Source organism: Protopterus annectens, chromosome 15.part0 (assembly GCF_019279795.1).
Source record: "Protopterus annectens isolate FY-2018-M chromosome 15.part0, PAN1.0, whole genome shotgun sequence".
Lineage (NCBI taxonomy): Eukaryota > Metazoa > Chordata > Ceratodontiformes > Protopteridae > Protopterus > Protopterus annectens.
Genome location: NC_056749.1, coordinates 28586331 through 28607694, shown reverse-complemented (window position 1 = coordinate 28607694; position 21364 = coordinate 28586331). Strand labels below are relative to the sequence as shown.

The 21364-nt window shown below is 38.0% G+C and overlaps 1 protein-coding gene across 1 annotated transcript in view; it reads left to right on the top strand.

Moving 5' to 3' along the window:
* Nucleotides 1-21364, top strand: part of LOC122789780 — a 728210-nt gene that overhangs the window by 436988 nt on the left and 269858 nt on the right. The window lies entirely within an intron of this gene.

Here is a 21364-nt window from a genome sequence, read left to right as displayed (position 1 = left end):
AGTGCAAATGCTGTGGAACAGCTAGTCAGCACACCCACAAGAGACTCATATGTCCTGGACATACTGCTCACTAACATGGAAGAGCATTGCACACTCCTCTGTATGATGTCCTCCTGGGTAAGAACAGATGATAAATCAATTTTGTTCGACATAATTATAAGACCAGATACCCCATCAAACTCGAAAATGCTTAGAAACTTTTCTAACACAAACTACCTCCTACTAAGTGATGGCATAAGAAGTTTCAAAGCCCCCTCAAATGCAGATAACATGGACTCCTATGCAGAGGTGTACACCAATGCCCTGTATAACCACTTAAACCATTGCATAGAATCAGCTGTACCTGACCAGATTAAGACCAGGTCTTGCCAAAAAAAAACAAGCCACCTTGGTAGACCCCTAGTATAAACAGGCTATACAACAAGGGAAAGAAATTAATGTCCAAGAACAAGAGAAAACTCTCTCAACAGAGGAAGAAATCCCTCTGTAGCTTAAATAAACAAATTAGAGATCTTATTAAGTCCTCCAAAGCTGATAATAAAGCAGAAATAGCCTCCCTAGCTAAGGATAATCACAAGGCATTATTTGACTATGTCCAGAATCTAAAACGGAATACCCATCTTTGTGCTGAACTGGTTGTGGATGACACCACCCATACTCAATGAAAGGTAATAGCCAACGTGCTAGCTGACAGATATGGAAAAAACTTCACCCCCCTGTCCCTACCAGTCATCCCCAAAAGTATACCTGGCACCATTCTTCAGCCTGTAATCTCCAGAGAGCAGGTCATCTTGGCACTCTCCAAGGCCAAAAACATGGCATCAATTGGACCAGACAACATCCCAGGTTGCCTTTTAAACAACTTAAAACATGACCCAGCAGACCTACTTGGATTCCTGTTTAAATACAGCCTGAGAACTGGCTATATTCCAGCAGTAAATTCTCTGCACAAAGGAGGACCACCAACAATAGGCCCCTAAGCTTGACTAGTCTTATTTGCAAGGCCATGGAAAGAATTATTATGGACTTTATTATTAACAAGGGCATATGTTGTCTCCAAACTCTGGACCTGACCCAGTTTGGATTTGTTAAAGGTAGATCATGCCTGATAAACATGACTGACTTCTTCAAGAAAGTCATCAAGGCCCTGGAAGAGCTAGCCAAGGCATTTGACACAATCTCCCACTCAGGTATTATAGAGAAAATCTCCCAATTGGGAATTAACCCCTATGTTACCAGATGGGTAGCCACTGACAGGACATATACTGTTAAAGTGGATGACTTCACCTCTAGCAAAAGACCAGTCACCACTGGTGTACCACAGGCTTCTGTGCTGGGCCCTTTACTGTTTGGAATGTATTTCTCAGAAGTCCAGGCAAAGTTGGACGTTCTGTGGCTGACCGAGTTTGATGATGATTGCAAATTGGGAGCAATCATTAAGTCCCCCAACAGTATTAATATACTGCAACATGCCTCTCATCTGTCCAGATTTTCACAGAATGTCCAGATTTTTGCCTCATATTTTTGGCCTATTACACATAAAATCTGTGGTTTTCTGGCAAATCAGTGAGGACTGAAATAACTAAATAATGTCATACGTTTCAGTTTCAGACTTCATTCCTTCAGAAAATGCATGCAAAGACAAATGCTGTTATTCTAGCAACTTTCTAAGTCTATAAGAGCAATATGTAAAATCTGTCCCTATTTTGTGGCCTTTGCCACCCATTATTTTAGGTTTTGTCCAGATTTTATGTGCTAAGAGTTTGAGAAGTATGTATTGCAGTCAGGGTTAACACAGACAAATTATTGGTGCCAAAGCCACAGATTAAAGCTAAATGCAAGAAATGCATTATTATTCTCTTTGGGAAAGCTGACATCCCTGTTAATTACATTATAGACAGCACTCCCCTAAGTGTTGACCTAGTGGTATGTGATCTGGGTACTCAGGTTGATAGGACTCTGAACTTTGAACACCACGTATCCACAGTAGTAAGGAAATCCTTCTATGTGCCACCTCTTATAAGTAAAGACATTGCTTCTAGATCTAAGGATCTTATGATTCTATTATACCTAGCTCTTATCAGACCAATAACTGAGTACAATGCTCCCTTTTGCATGTACCACACCAGATACCTGCAACAACTGGAGAGACCACAGAGGTTTATAACCAAGAAATTAGAGTTACACAAGCCATGTCACCATACTCTGTCTCCTACAGGTTGTTGAGGGGTGACCTGTGCTTGGCTTACAGGGCAGACTCTGACCTGGACCTGATGGAAATGCTACACATTTTTAAATCAAATTGCAAGACAGTCACTCACTCCAGAGATCTTAACCTAGCCTCTGACATGAACAGGCCATTCTGGAGAGATAGATACATCTCCCAGAGACTGCCACTTCTCTGGAATAAGCTTCACATTCTTGAAAAACAGAGCCCCACCCTGACCCTCTTCAAATGTAACCTAGATCAATGGATGGGTGACCACAAATTCACTTCTAGGGTGGTGCCCATGCCTGTCCTGGACAAAGGAAGTTGGTATTAACCACCTTAGACCCTTACCTGTGTGAAATTCACTCATCTTACTACCGACAATTGGGGTGACTCCAATGAATCTATGAACTAGGCCATTTCATGCTCAGAATTTACTAAGGCCTCTTTTATTTCTGGATCTCAGGAACCTTGTTGTTGCCACTTGTGTAGTGTAGGTGCCAGCTTTTATAACTACTGTTATGCCTTGTTAAAATCTGTTACAGTCAGCTAGAGTGTATACCCCAGGGGCAATAGCTGCAAACCTTCTTCCTCGTAGCCCACCCCCACCCCTTTCATTCTGTTTCACTGTTGATAATTTGTTATATGTGAAGGTATTTATCCCCTCTCAATAGTCATAGCCTTCAGTCCCTCCTTCTCAGTACTTGTTCTTCACTAAACACCAAACAGAGGTGCAAAGTCTCCGGCTGCTTTTATCTTTAGCTACATTGTGTGCAGCAAACAATGAGCAAAGGGGAATACAAATATAAAAGAGAATAAAATCTGCCATTGCAGACTAGTAAGCAGCATACAACTTCCACCTGTGCTGTATTCCTACACATAGCTTTACGTGGAGAAACCTTCCAGTTCTTGAACAAGGGTGCCTGTATGTTTACCTTATTTCCTTGGCTGTCCTTGATAATTAGCTAGGTTTAGCAGAGTCCCTTGGATTCTCCCCTGCTACTTTAAATTCCAGTTGAAGGTTTCCCTCCCTTCCCCCACCCCCAAGTGATTGCTCAGGTACAACACACCAAAGGTTTTAAAAACCCTGTATGCCATATTTGCTCTAATTGCAGCTAAAAGCCCTCCAGGTGTAGCATCTCTAGTAAGTGATTGTATTATTTTTCTTTTTTCAGTGTCGTATTCCACACTGTAAACTCACTGTCCCTGCATGGAGTAGTACAGTAATTTCTCTCTAATGTAGCTTTCCAGTTATTTTTTTATTTTTGCTGCTATAGTTTATATTTGGATATTAGAAGCTTATGTTTTTGTATTTGCTTGCTCCCAATTTCAGTAAACCTGATTCAGAGTTCCTCTAAATGGTAGTTTAGACTACTTTATAATGTCACAGTCCTACTAGCTTAAAAGTGATCCAATAGCTTCTTTCAAAAATAAGGGCATGAATAGAAGATACTTTATTAATTGAGTCTTCATGTAAAGCTTTTTTGTTTGTTTAATTGTCATAACTACCTGCTATGTGCGAACTCTTTTTTTCTCTCCTCCACGTTTGTCTCTCTTTCTCCCTAAAGTACCCTGCTCCCCATTGTGCTGTTTCTGATATAGTCTCTAAGAACCTACCTACCTTGTGACAAAGGACCCTATCGAAATACCCGCGGTCTCATCTAACAACCTTATTTTTCCTGCACCCTCTCTCAAGGAAGCAAGAAAGTATGTGGTTGTCTAAGTCATGCTTGTAAAGCTGACTACCATCTACTATTGCTTCAGAGGTTCTAAAGTACGCTACGAGCCTGAACAGCCAGCAGCTTTTACCCCCTCCTATCTACCCTGTATCCAACAAACCTCTTCTACTTTATAATAACCCCCTTTACTAGCTATCACTTCTTCCCTAGTTTTAAACCAGCTAGCTCCTTTACATACTTACCTGCAATACTAGATCTACCCACTAGGTGGCACCCTTATCCCATTCTTTATCTCCTGCTTATCCCGCTGTATTTCTTCTGTAATTACACTACATCTCTGAAGTCCTAGACCTGCTCTTATTTTTTCACTTACCCTTTATTTCAACTGTCTTTCTCATAGACTTCTGTTTTATCCCTGATCTTTCCCACTCCTGACTCGCCTAACTTTCCCTCAGTTACTAGCATTGCTGATAGTTTCTTCTCTAGCTTCTCCTTCCCTTGTTTCTACTCGCTCCGTTCGCCCTGCGGGCTCACTCCGCTCCCCTACCCTACCCCCAAATCTCACCCACCCCCAGGTGTCCTACTCTTATACCATCTAACAATACCCCTTCCCTCTTCCACCAATCACAAACCCTTCACCACTGGCCATTTAACTCCAATTCCCTCCTTTCTCTTACCACTCCCTATCTTTCCTACCACACCCTCCACCTATTCCTTTCCACATCTAGTATACCTCCGAGCCTATAACAGCAACCTAACAACTTACCCTTCCAGATATATAAGCTACCCACCCCAGCCCTCTTACAGAGGTTACTCATACTTACACTTCTACCTCCTCTAACTTTAGCTTACCTGCTAACCTCCTATGAACACCCATTATATCCACACCTTCTTTACCTCAATAAGCTATCTACCTCTCCTTCTCTACCTATTTTCATTAACCATGTTAACATAACATCTACACCCAGCTATGTACTAGCAAAATACCATAGGATACCCCACATTAGATCTGTCTCTCCCAATCCCAGAAAATCTCTACCTCTATGTAGTAAATTCCCAAATCCTAGACTTCAAACACTACTCTTCTTTTTAAAAGATTGAGACATTCACCCAAACCCAGGCCCAACAACTGCTACTACCACTGAACTCCTCAATCCCAACCCCTCTACTATACATTCCCTTACCAAACCACCTAACTCACTCTTATTAGTTCACCTCAGCATACATAGCATTAATAACAAAGTTGCACAACTCCATGCTCTCTTGGAAGTCTACTTCTTTGACATTCTTTGTTTAACAGAAACTTGGTTAAAACCTGTAACTAAAGACAATGAAGTCATCCCACCTGGTTATAATATTTTGTGACTTGACTGTGCAACCAAAACGGGTGGTGATGTAGCTATCCTATTTAAATCTGGGTTATAGATTACTACCTACGACTATAAACCACCTCAAGACTCCACTGCTGAAATTCTTATTACCAAGCCTAAACTTAACACATTCAAATCCATCTATATTATCTGTATCTATCTTCCTCCTGGTAATAACATTGCCACGATAGAAAATATCCTTTGTTGGTTATCCCAAAATGTACCCCAAGAATCCATAATCCTAGGTGATTTTAACATTGATTGGATGTGTTGTAGCAATAGCTATCCTACCAGCCATATTAACCTTTTTGGTTTTTCTCAAACCATTACCTCCCCTACCAGGATAAACAAGCCTAATAAGAAAGAAAGTACGTTAGATTGGACTCATAAATAATAATCCCCAGACATATAAAGCTGGAACCCTCCCTGATGATGTAAGTGACCACTCACTAACCTACATCATCAGGCTTAAATCCAGTCTACCTAATCCAGCCATATCTAGGACAATTAGAACCAAGAAAAACGTCAACCCTGATCTCTTCCAGAGAGAACTAAGAGCATGTAACTGGTCTCCCTTAAAATACCTCACACTGAAGGAAGCTGTTAATTACTTTAATTCTAACTTCCTAGCCATACTAGACCACCATGCACCAACCAGCTCTATTAGAATGAGAACTAAATCTGCCCCATGGCTCTCAAAAGAAACCAGGCAAAAAATCCATCTCAGAAATAAATACTGAAATAAATCTCTTTTAAATAAAGACCCAGTAGACCAATAAAACTTCAGACAGCTGAGAAATGAAACTAAAAAAGCTATACTGTCTGACAAAATAATCTACTACCTACAATTCCAGCAGACTCACCATAATAAACCATAAAAGTTCTGGGCGAGTATTAATCAGTTATTACACCCAGGTCAATCCATCACACCAAACCCACAAGGCACAGACCAGGAGAATCCCAAGCAGACTGCTAATGCCTTTAATACCTTTTTCACTGAGGCCTTTCAAACACTTACCAGTCAGTTATCTACTCAGAACTTAACTATATCCAACTCTAACCCATCCCCTCCATTTCTCTTGCAACCAGTCCCAACAACATATATTCTTAATTGAACAACAGTAGGCAAGAAATATATATATAAACAACAAAGACCAACAGTGAGTCCCAGCTCTACCTTCCAATAAAAATTTATTTCGTTGAACAAGTCCTTTCTCTAGCGCCTCGGCCAACAGCCTTTACAGAGTAAAACAGTAAAACTCATAAAACACTTGCAATATATACAAAAAACAAGTAATTAATCAATTATATAATTAAACAATCAAATCACATACTAAATGTATTTAAAGTCATAGTCTTAAACAAGACATTGCCAGTTACATTCTCTGTTCATTCCATGTGGTTGCAAAGTCCCAAATTTCATAATCAGAATGCATTCCTTTTGTCTTAACATATTTTTTTGCCTATCAACATCATTATAATATAATGGAACATGTTCCAAAATAGACACTTTTATATTTTCAATATTTCCATGATGTACAGAATTAAAATGTTCAGCAATAGGACTAGTGATTTTATTATTTTTAACATCTCTGATATGTTCTTTAATCCTGTCTGCTAACATTCTTTTTGTTTCTCCAATATAATATTTATTACAATCACAAAATATAACATAAACAACACCCTTGCTCATACATGTATATTTAGCTTTTGTAGTGAAGATTTTACCATTTATTTTATTCACCTCATTCACAACATATTTGCATATAGAGCACTTTCCACAAGGGAATGTTCCCAAATTCTGCACAACATTTAATCCATTAATACAGGGCTTTTTATAAATACTGTGTATCAAAAAATCCTGTATACTTTTCCCTTTTTTGTATGATGTCATTAATTTTATATTTTTTAATGATGCTACATCTTTCTTAATAAAGTTCCAATATTCCATAATCATTTTATTACCAATTGTAGAGAAGTTGGTGTACTTTGTAACAAAAAACATTCTCTCCTGGTCAGTGTTATATTTGTTACTACCTTCATAGTTATTTTGTCTAATAGTGCCTTTACTATGTTTAAAGGCTCTATATAAACTATTTTCTACGTTATCTGGGTTATACCCTCTAACTTTGAATATCTTGGCCACTTTATAAGCCTCACTATAAGCCATATTAATATCAGAATTAAGTCTTTTTATTCTGAGAAATTCCCCATAGGGGATAGCTGACAATGTATGGGGGGGTGACAACTATCTCCCCACATTTTCCAGCTTATTTCATCAAATTTTCTATGAATACTGGTATATATGGGAAAGCCATTATTGCCCTTAAGCGAGATATCTAAAAAATTAACCTGATTTCCCTGCTGTATATCACTGAATTTTATGCCAAATCTGTTGCTATTTAATTCATCAATGAAATTATCTGATGTATCCCGGTCACCATAACAGATGAAAATTAGGTCATCAATAAATCTAAAATACTTTAGAACATTCTTTTTGAAAAAAGGCAACCTATAAAGATGTTCATTTTCAAATAACCCCATAAACAGGTTAGCATAGGCTGGCGCAAACGCCGCCCCCATAGCAGTACCTGTAACTTGTCTATAAAGCGTGCCATTAAATTCAAAAAAATTATTCATTAAACAAAATTCCACCAATTCCAAAATATAGTATGTTTTAGGGCTATCATTCAAGAAGAATTTTATAGCTTCTAAGCCCAAAGTATGTGAAATATTGGTGTAGAGACTCACTACATCCACCGTAATAAAGTACATGTTTTCGCACCAGTGGATATCTTTTATCTTCCCTAAAAAATCATATGAGTCCTGTATATAGGAAGGTAACAGCAAAACTTTCTTTATCAGTATTTCATGTAACATGATACAAAGATTATAAGTGAAATAGCCAAAAGCTGACACAATGGGCCGACCAGGTGGTCGGTTTAGATCTTTATGAATTTTGGGTAGGCAAAAGAATTTTGCAATTTTTCTGTTCTTAATATTTATTTTTCTATTTATATCCATTTGACTCAGATAGTGTAATCTCACACCTTTCTGTAATAGTATCTCAAAATCCTTTTCTGCCTTCCGTAACTGGCTAATATTGGTTTTGCAATATACAGTGTTGTTATCTAAATGTTGCATGCACATACCATAATAGTCACAAGAATTTAATATCACAAGTTTTCCCCCCTTATCTGCTTGTTTAAAAACTATATTGTGGTTTCTACTCAATTGTTGCAGTTTTTCCCATTCCACTTTTGTCAGGTTATAAATATGCTTTTTATTCACAAAATCTTCTATTTCCTTTTCCAACATTGTATTTAACAATGATTCAAATCGTAATATGTTAGAATTTTTACATGGGGGTAGAAAATAGTTGTTATCTTTAAGCATATGTGTGCTTAATAAATCATAAGCATTATTTTCCTCTTCACTACCTGATACACATGAGTAAAAACTTTCTTCACTTTCCATTTCACTATCTAGTGAAAATAAAGTATCATAGTTAACATCAGACTCAGTCGTTTTATTTAATCTAAAGAAATATTCCTTTAAATGCATTTTTCGACATAGCTGAAATAATTCAGTTTTAACCTCATATTTTTTAGGTATGCAAGTGGGTACAAATTTTAAACCCTTCTCTAGAACAGATAGTTCTATCTTGTCTAGTTTGTAACTCGACAAGTTAACAACATAATTACTATGTAAATTATGTCCATCTACCTTTCTTATGTTGTCCATTGCCCGAGTCTCTCTGGCGTTCTGTGTTGTTCCAACCCCTTTTCCTGGTATTGGCATGATATCCGTTCGATTCTGAATAAGTTTTGTGGAGTGCTTCTGGGTTTGCTGCAACTGGTAGTCCAGGAAAGGTTTCTCTATCATCTTCTTCCCACGAAGACGCCCCACTCTCGCCAGACAGGAAGTTCTTGCTGGCATGTTTTTCTGAGGCCGAATTTCCTTTTTGAAAAGAGACACTCTTTCTCCTATTTCTCTGGAAGCTAGGAAACACGAACGCCCTCTTGTGTTCGTAGTCTCGAATATCTCTGGTTAATTTGGATTTTTTTCTTTCTACTAGATCTTTTTCATAACTACTTAATTTAGTATTAATACCTGAAAGAAAATTTTCCAGTGTAGAATTCGATGTAATATTTACCAGCTGTTCACAAACTTGTTTAGTTTCCACTAAAAGTTTGTCTTTTTTCATGTTGTCTCTTTCAATCAGAATTGACACCCATTCTAAACTACACCGATGTGCAGCTGCTATCCATCGTTCATGAAATTTAACTTCTACTTCATTGGTAAGGTCAAATGGTGTAGATGGATTCTTAATAGACCTTAGCCCTCTAGGTGTTATATCCAGTTCAATATATCTTTCAAGGCTACCAATATTGTAGAAAGTAGATGTTTCTTTAAAAATCAATCTTTCAAGTTTAGAACACAAGTCCTGTACATCTGGATTATCAGAAATAATATTCTTTTTGCCTACCATAGCAAAAGGATTTGTAGTCGTTCTTTTCCTTGAATTTTCCCATTTCTTTATGATACCAAAGCCTGAATCTCCTATGGCTTCTGGTGCTGTATTCTTTACAGTTGATGTACCGGTGTCATTAGGCAAATTACTGGAGCGGTTAATATTTTCTCCATTCCGATTAAACATTTCCATACCAGTCTCTCTAAATATTCTGGGAAAGGAGCACATGGACTCACTTGTCATAATTGAACAACAGTAGGCAAGAAATATATATATAAACAACAAAGACCAACAGTGAGTCCCAGCTCTACCTTCCAATAAAAATTTATTTCGTTGAACAAGTCCTTTCTCTAGCGCCTCGGCCAACAGCCTTTACAGAGAAAAACAGTAAAACTCATAAAACACTTGCAATATATACAAAAAACAAGTAATTAATCAATTATATAATTAAACAATCAAATCACATCCTAAATGTATTTAAAGTCATAGTCTTAAACAAGACATTGCCAGTTACATTCTCTGTTCATTCCATGTGGTTGCAAAGTCCCAAATTTCATAATCAGAATGCATTCCTTTTGTCTTAACATATTTTTTTGCCTATCAACATCATTATAATATAATGGAACATGTTCCAAAATAGACACTTTTATATTTTCAATATTTCCATGATGTACAGAATTAAAATGTTCAGCAATAGGACTAGTGATTTTATTATTTTTAACATCTCTGATATGTTCTTTAATCCTGTCTGCTAACATTCTTTTTGTTTCTCCAATATAATATTTATTACAATCACAAAATATAACATAAACAACACCCTTGCTCATACATGTATATTTAGCTTTTGTAGTGAAGATTTTACCATTTATTTTATTCACCTCATTCACAACATATTTGCATATAGAGCACTTTCCACAAGGGAATGTTCCCAAATTCTGCACAACATTTAATCCATTAATACAGGGCTTTTTATAAATACTGTGTATCAAAAATCCTGTATACTTTTCCCTTTTTTGTATGATGTCATTAATTTTATATTTTTAATGATGCTACATCTTTCTTAATAAAGTTCCAATATTCCATAATCATTTTATTACCAATTGTAGAGAAGTTGGTGTACTTTGTAACAAAAAACATTCTCTCCTGGTCAGTGTTATATTTGTTACTACCTTCATAGTTATTTTGTCTAATAGTGCCTTTACTATGTTTAAAGGCTCTATATAAACTATTTTCTACGTTATCTGGGTTATACCCTCTAACTTTGAATATCTTGGCCACTTTATAAGCCTCACTATAAGCCATATTAATATCAGAATTAAGTCTTTTTATTCTGAGAAATTCCCCATAGGGGATAGCTGACAATGTATGGGGGGGTGACAACTATCTCCCCACATTTTCCAGCTTATTTCATCAAATTTTCTATGAATACTGGTATATATGGGAAAGCCATTATTGCCCTTAAGCGAGATATCTAAAAAATTAACCTGATTTCCCTGCTGTATATCACTGAATTTTATGCCAAATCTGTTGCTATTTAATTCATCAATTAAATTATCTGATGTATCCCGGTCACCATAACAGATGAAAATTAGGTCATCAATAAATCTAAAACGAACTACCTGCTGAATATCTATAAAAGGCAGCCAAATCAATCACCTATCCAATTTCCATTCTCATCAATAGAACCATCAGTGAAGGACACATCCCTAAAATCTGGAAAGTATCCCATATTATCCCCCTTCACCTAGCAATCCACCAAGCTACATGCATACAACATGCAGATGATTCCACACTTATATGCTCAGCCACATCTATATCTGAACTTCACTCCCTTACCCAAAATGTGTTTAACACAGTTGAACAATGGTTTACACAGCGCTGTCTCCTTCTGAACCCCAAAAAAACTAAACTCCTTCTTTTTACTCCTACTTGTAAGTCCTCCATAATAGACTTCACAGTAACATCCAATAATGGTACTCTCATATCCCCAGATCCCACTACCAAACTATTAGGTATCACCATAGATAAAAACTTAACTTCGAGACCCATATTAACAATACTCTAAAATCTGTTAATAGAAAACTAGACTCTCTCTACAGGATCAAACCCTTCCTCTCTCCTGCAGCTAGAATCACTATTGCTCACACCCATCTAATTTTTACTCTCCTCTATGCCTCACCCATATATACTTCTTCTTCTTTCGGCTTTTCCCTGTTAGGGGTTGTCACAGTGGATCACCTGTCTGCTCATGATTGGCAGTGGAGTTTTACAGTGTTGAGTTGCCAGCCCGGCACCCAACCTTCCACAGAAGGCACACACACACACACACACACACACACACACACACACACACACACACACACACACACACACACACACATGCATGGACTCACACCTAGGGCCAGTTTAGAGTGTCCAATCCACCTGCAGCATGTCTTTGGGATGTGGGAGGAAACCGGAGCACCCAGAGGAAACCCATGCGACCACAGGGAAGACATGCAGACTCCGCACAGAAGGCACCCCAGCCAAGGATCGAACCGGAGAACCTCTTGCTGTGAGGCAACAATGCTAACCACTGCACCACCGTGGCCGCCTCCTCACCCATATATACTAATCTCTCTAAAAACAACCTTAATAAAATGGAAAACTCCTGCAATAACATAGCCAGATTTGCTACAGGTAACCCTTTCAGAACTCACTGTTGTTTTAATCTAAAGCAGCTAGGATGGCTTGAATTACAAAATCAGCTTAAATTCCACCAACTGACCATTGCCCATAAAACCCTTTACCAACCTACCAATTCCCTTATACTATCTACCCTCATTACCTCCTACAACAATCTAAAGACCTTACCATCATCACATAAACTTCTTGTAAATATTTGTAAATCAAACAACAGGGCTGGGGACTCTCTTTTTCCTAATACTGTTGGAAAATCCTGGAACCTTCTTCTTAATGAACCTTCCTCTCTTTCCTCTATATCACTCTTTAAAACCAAATTGAAACTTTTCCTCAGAACACACTGGTTGTGCCCCTGTACTAAACCTGACTGATCAACTAACTCTTCTTACTTGGTTCAACCTACCCTCCTCTTCTCAGTAATCAAGTTCTTTTTCTTAATAACAACCTACCTTGTCCTTCTATACTATTACTCACATCTTCAGAATATCATTAAGGAAACTACTTTTACTAATATATTGTATAATTTCAGCTCCTACTTTTTCTTTATGACTACTTGTATACTAATATATTGTATAACTCAGCTGCCATCTTTTTCTTCATGATGTATTGCAACTACATTTTGTATTGTACTCATTGTATCTGTATATTTTGCACTATGTTATGAATGAATGACCTCTTTGATTATTCTCTGTACTGCACCTGCAATGTTCATTGTATACATTCATTTTTGTATATGTGATTTTATTTTGTTTCCTCGGAGCTTATCTCCCCGGGCCTCTACAGAAAATGGACATATATCCAGTTAGACTAGCTCGGTCAACAAATGTAAAATAAAATAAATAAATCAATCTCAAACCCTTTACCCTTATTTTTCCATTAAGTGTCAGGCTAGATCACTTGAACTAATGCTAAATGTAATTCTTCTTTTCAACATGAACCCTGCAACTAGTATTTCATTCAGGAGGGCCCTCACTTTTATGACAGTCCAAGAATCTTGCCTTTTTAGTTTTCAGTCCCTCTTTCTCTCCCCCTCACACAATCACACACACACACACACACGCACGCACGCACGCATGCACACACACACACACACACACACACACACACACACACACACACACACACACACGCTCACAAATTGTGTCTGTCTGTGGACTATCATATTTCTAAGCATCTGAGGTGTATTTTGACCTTTTTTCTCACCATGGTATTTTTAACCTGTTTCTTTTAGTTAGTGAAAAATAAATTATATCCTTTGTTCTACGCACAAGAAGTGGTTATGTAAAACACTATTTTTACCATCAATAACTTATTAATTCCTGCATGAACAGCTTCTGATAGTCTGAATGTTAAAGTAACTACAAAACCTGCACTGGTTAAATACAAGGCATCCCATGACCTCTGTGTTCCAGTGTTTCTTGCTAGTGAACCAGCATCGTATTTCTCCACTTTTCAGTCCCTGCTTTACTTTATTATTCTTTCTGTTTCATTCTTTCTTCTTTCCCTCACTTCCACTCTCTTTGTATGTCTCTTTCCTTACACCCCCTCCCCTTTTCTCCAGCATAGCATTTGAAGTCGCATTCTCTTCACCTGTTTCCTGTCACACTCCCAGTTTCCCTCTCTATTTCTTCCTGGCTGCTCCCTTTCTATGCTTTCCTCTTATCCTCCTTCTTTGATGAGACATATTTTATGCCCTTTTGGCATCTAGTTGTACCTTTCTTCCCATGGGACTGAGCACCGCTGAGACTAAATTCTGTAGCCATTCATCTTCTTACCTGGACAGCCTCTGCTGATGTTTTTGTTCCTTTCCATCTGTTTGTTAGCTGCTCAAGGCTCCATTTCTTCAAGTAAACATTCTGGAGTGTTCTTCTGTTTGAGGTCACTAAACCCTATCGCTAAGAAATTAGACTTGGCTAAACTTCACTCTTGTGTACTTCTGGACTGAATTTCTAAGCAAACTCAGCTAAATACATCAATGGATGGCTGCTTGTCTGCCTCTGTGTCCATATAATGTCTGCAATATGGTATTGCTCCTTGGAAATGTTTGGCAATAGTCCTTCTGCCCTGCTGGAGTGTATGGAGGTAACAAAGTGCAGATAATTTTCTGCGCATCTTCCTCCACAGACCGTAGTATAGTGTTTTACCTTTCAGCATCTGCTGTGCACACATCTCATTTTTATTCTGCTGCTGCATTTTATAATTTTACTCAGGTAGTGACTGGGCAAATAAACTGATACAAAATGGATTCCTTCAGGCATGCAATGGGACATGCAACAAAAGTCTAGCCCAAAAGCCGAGACTGTAACAAGAAGTGTTGGCAACAGAAAGGAACATTACAAAAGGTACCCTATATCCCAGTGACTCCAGAAAGATGCAGTTAAATGGCTTCCATAACTTTTTAACATAAACCAATTTCTTTTTAAATTTGGACTCCAGATGATCAGCACAATATTTGAATGACAATTCTGGATCAAACCAGATAACCAAACAGTTCAGTTTTCAAATCCCTTTAATAGCTGTACTAGAATCCTCAGGCCCCGGTATGTGTCAGTTTTTGGGCAGTGTATGATTGCATGGTGTGCTGAAACAAACATTGTCTGGAGTTTCCAAATTCAGAGTTTTAAAACAGAAACTAGTAGAATCAAATGGCTGGATCTGTTTAAATGTTTGGAGAAGTGAACTCATCTGAGGGCTTCTGATGTTGGATGCATAGCTGGTTCAACTGATGTTATGAACCAACGTCCCCTTCCAGGTCTTCCATTGAAGAGCAAAAAAAAAAGGACATTCCTTCTACTGGCACACCAACCAGGTGGCCAGATGCATGACACATACACCCTCTCTTCTGCCTCAGCCATTCAGATCCTATTTTTGTGCCCTGCCCCAACCCTCCTTCAACATATTTTATTAAAAAGTCATCTTTTAAACTGTAACAAACTGTTTGATACAAATGTAGCAAACAGTTGCTACAGCTTATATATGGCCTGCATGGACCATTCTTGTGCTCATGTTTTAGTTTAAAATATTTTTTTTAAATTGTAGCATGCTGCTGGCAAGCAGTTACTACAGCTTATACCCTGCCTGCATGGAATGCTACAGTGCTCATGTTTTATGAGAAGAAATTAGATACTGTCATTTGTGCTAACATGTCTGTCTGGTTGTGTGCATACATTTCAGATTAATCTGTGTATTATGCCAGCATGACTAGTTATAATACTGTAAATAAGTTCTTACATGTTGATTTATAATCTGTTTGTACAGAATTTTTAAAGACTTGAACAGTGTGCACATATTTGTGAAGATTCTAACTGCAGACTGGCGCAGAATCAGCTGATCTGCAGATTATGTCATTGGAATGAAGACAGTTGCTATGTGTTATTGTCAGAGGCTGAAAGACAGGAAGGAACTTTAGTTAACAGCTGTTAGTTAACTTTCAAAATATGAAGTGAAAGTTAAAACTGTAACGGTTATGACAGTTAAGCTAAGCTATAAAAGGGCCTGCTGAAGACAGTTGTTGTCAGTTGCAGTTATAGTTGCCACGTGTCAGTTATAGCAGTTGTCAGTTGTTCACAATTGTACTGTGCAGTGAATACCCAAAAGGACTCACCAAGAACTGTAAGCCTGCCTTTGTTCTGTTGTAATAATTTAGTTTTTGTACTGTACATCTCTAGTGATATTAATTGCTGTGTTATCTGTGGAGCTTTTCTCCCTTGGCCTCCACTGTAAAAGGACCTGTGTCCAGTGGACTTTCCCAGTTAGCAAATGTAAAATAAATAAATAAATAAAATAGTTTAGATCAGGGACAGTGTTCTTTAGTCATATAGGGAAATTATAACTAATCAGTTAGAGTTTTTCTAAATGTTGGATTTATATCCTACACTATTGATTTTATTTTTTATCATTTTGCTCAATATTAAATATTTTTATTAATTTACATTGTGGCTGGTCAGTCACCATTGTCTTACTGATTTGAAAGTGCTTATACCTGCTTTCATAACTTCCTGGGCCACGATGAAAGCCTGGCTGGTTTAGGTCATTTGCTACTATTTGTTCTAATATCTAATATTCATAATTGGACACCCCCTTTAAAAGAGCATGAAGGGTCTCTGATTGGTGGTAGATTGTTACTATATTATTTTGGGGAAGTGGCACAGCTGGAAATCTGTCAGGCTTTTCCAGAAGTGTTTAGATGTGTGAGATTTAATTCATTTAAGTGTGAGTGTATCAGAGGTCTTATGCTGGGACACACTTCTCTGAAGTGTGTAATAAAGAGTTATAGTTGGGGTGGACAGATGTATACAGTCCAGTCCCAGGTTATAGAGCATGTTCCTGTTGTGCTCTTAGGGGAAAATTGTGAAATATTACTCCTGTTTGAGTGACAGTCTCTTATCGGAGTCAGTAGCCAGCACTGAAGCTCCTTAGTTACTGACCCAGGATAGTAACTGATGTTGCATTATTGTTGGCAGTCTGGTGGGGTATTGACCAGATGTCACATTTTATTAAACCATAGCAAAATGTTTGCTACAAATATAGCAGACAGTTGCTACATTTTATACCCTGCCTGCACAGAACACTATAGCACTCAGGTTTTGTAGCAAGCAGTTGCTACAGTTTAGATCACATATGGCAGCATTCAGGTTTGACCGCAAATGTAGTACTGGCTATTAAATTCTAGTAATACATTGAGGAGATTTCAGGATTAGATGATCTTGACCCCTAACAATTTATTCCCCAGAGCAGTTGCTCCTCTCACACCACACTAGCTACAGCACTATCTGATGTTACAACTCTGTCTGTTCACAACTCCAGCCAACGATTTCAGTCTTTGAACTGTGCTGATAAATAATGGCACTACACTCAGGATTGCAAGATAATGATGTAGCTTTATTTTTACACAAAAAGGTAGCATACTCAGAACATGCTTTCTATCACAACTTCTTCTCGTGTGACTGATAGGCTCTATGCATTATGGGTACTTAGTAGTCTCAAATGTACAAGCACATTTACACACACACACACACACACACACACACACACACACACACACACACACATTACAAAATTGTGCATACGATACATAAAACTACTACCATTAGCTATCATCACCCCCCCCCCCGAGATAGAAGACAGGTGAGCTCTCCCTCTGAAGGATTTTGTCATGTTTTAAGTAGATAACAAACATTCTCAAACGCTGTGCAACAGCTGCAGGAAATTACTTAGAACTTTGTGCACATTTTAATGCATACATTCAAACAGCAGCTTTTGAGGCAGTTATATGATTTTTCCACAAGAAAAGAGACATTTCACTGTACCAGTTAAATATTAAAGTACAGAAGAATCAATCACCTATCTGCCCATGAACATAGCTGTAATCTCTGTATCATTCTAGCAGAAGAACTTCATAGTCACAACGAGGCACTCACAGTGGAACATAACCTGTGGCAAAAGGAAAGTTAGATAGATGGTTAGAGATTTCAGAGTATTTTCTCATATCTCTAGATGGAGCATTCTGGGTAGCAGTTGATACGGTCACATTAGGAGTTAAGGCAATCTAGGTGGCCTCATGATTTGTCTTCTATTTAGAACTGTCATTGTTATGCTGGGTAGTTGTCTGTGACAACATACTTTAGTTACCTAATGATATCATCATCCTTGGTTCAAATACATGCTATGCCTCTGTGACATATGGTTTTCTTGGTACAAACACATTATATGGCTCTGACATATGGTTTTCTTGGTTCAAAAATATGATATGGCTCTGTGACATATGGTTTTCTTGGTTCAAATATGTGATATGGCTTTGTGACATATATGGTTTTCTTGGTATTTGGTTCAGACATGTTGTATGGTTCTGTGATATATGGTTTTCTTGGTTCAAACACATGGTATGGCTTTGTGATATATGGTGTTCTTCGTTAAATCATGTGGTATGGCTCTGTGATTTATTTACATTTGTTAACCAGGAATGTCCGACTGGATGCAGGTCCATTTTCAGCGGAGGCCTGGGGAGAAAAGCTCCACAAATTAAAATATTACAAACGTTACAGATGAAGAATCCTAGCAATTAAAATATTACAAACATAGTTACAGATGAAGAACATAGTACATTCAGTAGAAAACTAACATCTGTTCCATCCACGAAGTCATAGCAGATATTAACAATTGTTACAATAAGAAGTTACTGCCTTATAATAAGTAGATAGTATCAGAACTTGTTGTAATAAAAGGTAGTTTTGTGGAGTGGAAGAGAGGTAGAGGGTAGATGGAGTGGGAGAAGTTAGAGGGGAGAGTTACAAAGGCATAGCCAGCATGTTTTTAGGTGCGCTTTAAGTAAAGCTTTGAAGTGGGTGCATGATGGTACAGAGGTTATTGTGGGGAGGAGGGTGTTCAATGATTTGGCTATAGCACTGGAGAATAGTGCTTCTCCAGCAGTGTTATTGGCTCTAGTAACCTGTAATTGAGTTTTGTTGCTGGATCGTAGTGGTCTGGTGGTGAGATAGGGTTGGAGTAGATTCTGGAGGGATGGGACCTTTAGAGGATGGTTTACTAGTTTGTGGGCGAGTGCGAGTTGATACCATTGAAGGAGGTGAGGGGAGTTCTAGCCAGCCTAGTTCAGTAAGTGAGAGACAGTGGTGACTGCGGTAGGATGCCTCGGTGGCGAATTTGGCGATTTTGTTGTAGCAGGTTTTGAGTTTATTTAGATTGAATTGCCTTAGGTTGGTATATATTGGAGAGGCATACAGTAGGGTGGAGATAAGGTGTGAATTTGCAACTGAAATCCTAGCTGCTTTGGTGAGGAGTTGCTTATTTCTGTATAAGGCTCCTAATTTTTTGTGGACTTTTTTTATGGTCATGGAGATGTGAATGTCAAATTTGAGATTGTTGTCTATTTCAACTCCTAGCAATTTGGTGTGATCTGTTGGGTGGATAGTGGTGTTGTCTTTCGCTGTGATGTTAAAGTGAGAGTTGTTTTGAGTATGTTTGGTGGGTTTGAAGATGAGGAGTATAGTTTTGTTTGGGTTGAGTATTAACTGGGCATCGGATAGCAAAGTTTCAACAGAGGAAAAGGCATCCTGTGTGACCTCTTGCAGTTCGGGTAGGGACTGGGCTGAGCAGATGATATGGTTTTCTTGGTTCAAACACATGGTATGGCTCTGTGACATATGTTTTTCTTCAATCACGTGGTATGGCTCTGTGATATATGGTTTTCTTGGTTCAAACACATTATATGGCTCTGTGACATATGGTTTTCTTGGTTCAAACATGTGGTATGGCTCTGTGATAGATGGTTTTCATGGTTCAAACACATGGTATGACTCTGTGACATATGTTTTTTGTGGTTCAAACATGTGGTATGGCTCTGTGATATATGATATTCTTGTTGAGCATTCTCAGGAATTGCCTGGACATGTCTCCAGTTAAATTTCACAACCGCACCCTCATCTGTTTGCAACATGTAGGATTGCAGTTCATACACCTTTTATAGTAACATCAGATTTTCCCATTTTCTCTCCCTCTCCAGGTTCAGGTGCACTGCTTGGCCTTGTTGAGGTACAGGTAGAGTGTGAGTAGAATATTACCTGTATTTCCTGTCACACAAGTGTTTTTAAGCATTTACTTTTCTGTAATTTTTATGTGTTACACAAAACTGGAGTGTTGACACAAGCTTTGCAATATTCATGCTAAAATTGGGTAACAAAACCAACAATTTAACTTTTTACAACACTCAATAAGGCCTTGAAGTCATTGATGAAGTTCTTTAAGAACTTCAGCATTTTGTGAATAAGATACTACAATCCTGTCTTGGTGTATTAACAAAGCATTGTGTGATACAATTGTGCTCTGATAGCATAACACTTGTACATCGGATGCTTTGTATTCAAGGGTTAGGCCATGCACTCCTTAGATATGTAATGACCACTTGGGTGGATTAACAAAGCATTGTGTGATGCAGTTGTGGTCTGAAAGCATTGCACTTGTACATCAGATGCTTTGTTTGTATTCAATGGTTAGGCCATGCATTCCTTAGATATGTAATGACCAGTTGGGTATAGTAACAAAGCATTGTGTGATGCAGTTGTGCTCTGTAAGCATAACACTTGTAAATCAGAAGCTTTGGCTGTATTCAGTGGTTAGGCCATACATTCCTTGGGTATGTGATGACCACTTGGGTGTAGTAACAAAACTTTGTGTTATATAATTGTGGTCTGAGTGCATAACACTTGTAGATCAGATGCTTTGTCTGTATTCAATGGTTAGGCCATGCATTCCTTAGATATGTAATAACCACTTGGGTATAGTAACAAAGCATTGTGTGATACAATTGTGCTCTGAAAGCATTGCACTTCTACATCAGATGCTTTGTCTGTATTCAATGGTTAGGCCATGCATTCCTTAGATATGTAATGACCACTTGGGTGTAGTAACAAAGCGTTGTGTGATACAATTGTGCCCTGAATGCATAACACTTGTACATCAGATGATTTGTTTGTATTCAATGGTAAGGCCACGCATTCCTTAGACGTGTAATGACCACTTGGGTGTAGTAACAAAGCATTGTGTTATACAATTGTGGTCTGAGTGCATAACACTTGTACATCAGATGATTTGTCTGTATTGAGGGGTTAGGCCATGCATTCCTTAGGTATGTAATAACCACTTGGGTATAGTAACAAAGCATTGTGAGATACAATTGTGCTCTGAAAGCATAACACTTGTAAAGCAGATGCTTTGTCTGTATTCAATGGTTAGGCCATGAATTCCTTAGATATGTAATGACCACTTAGGTGTAGTAACAAAGCATTGTGTGATACAACTGTGGTCTGAAAACATTGTACTTGTACATCAGATGGTTTGTCTGTATTTAATGGTTAGGCCATGCATTCCTTAGATCTGTAATGACCACTTGGGTGTAGTAACAAAGCATTGTGTGATACAGTTGTGCTCTGAAAAC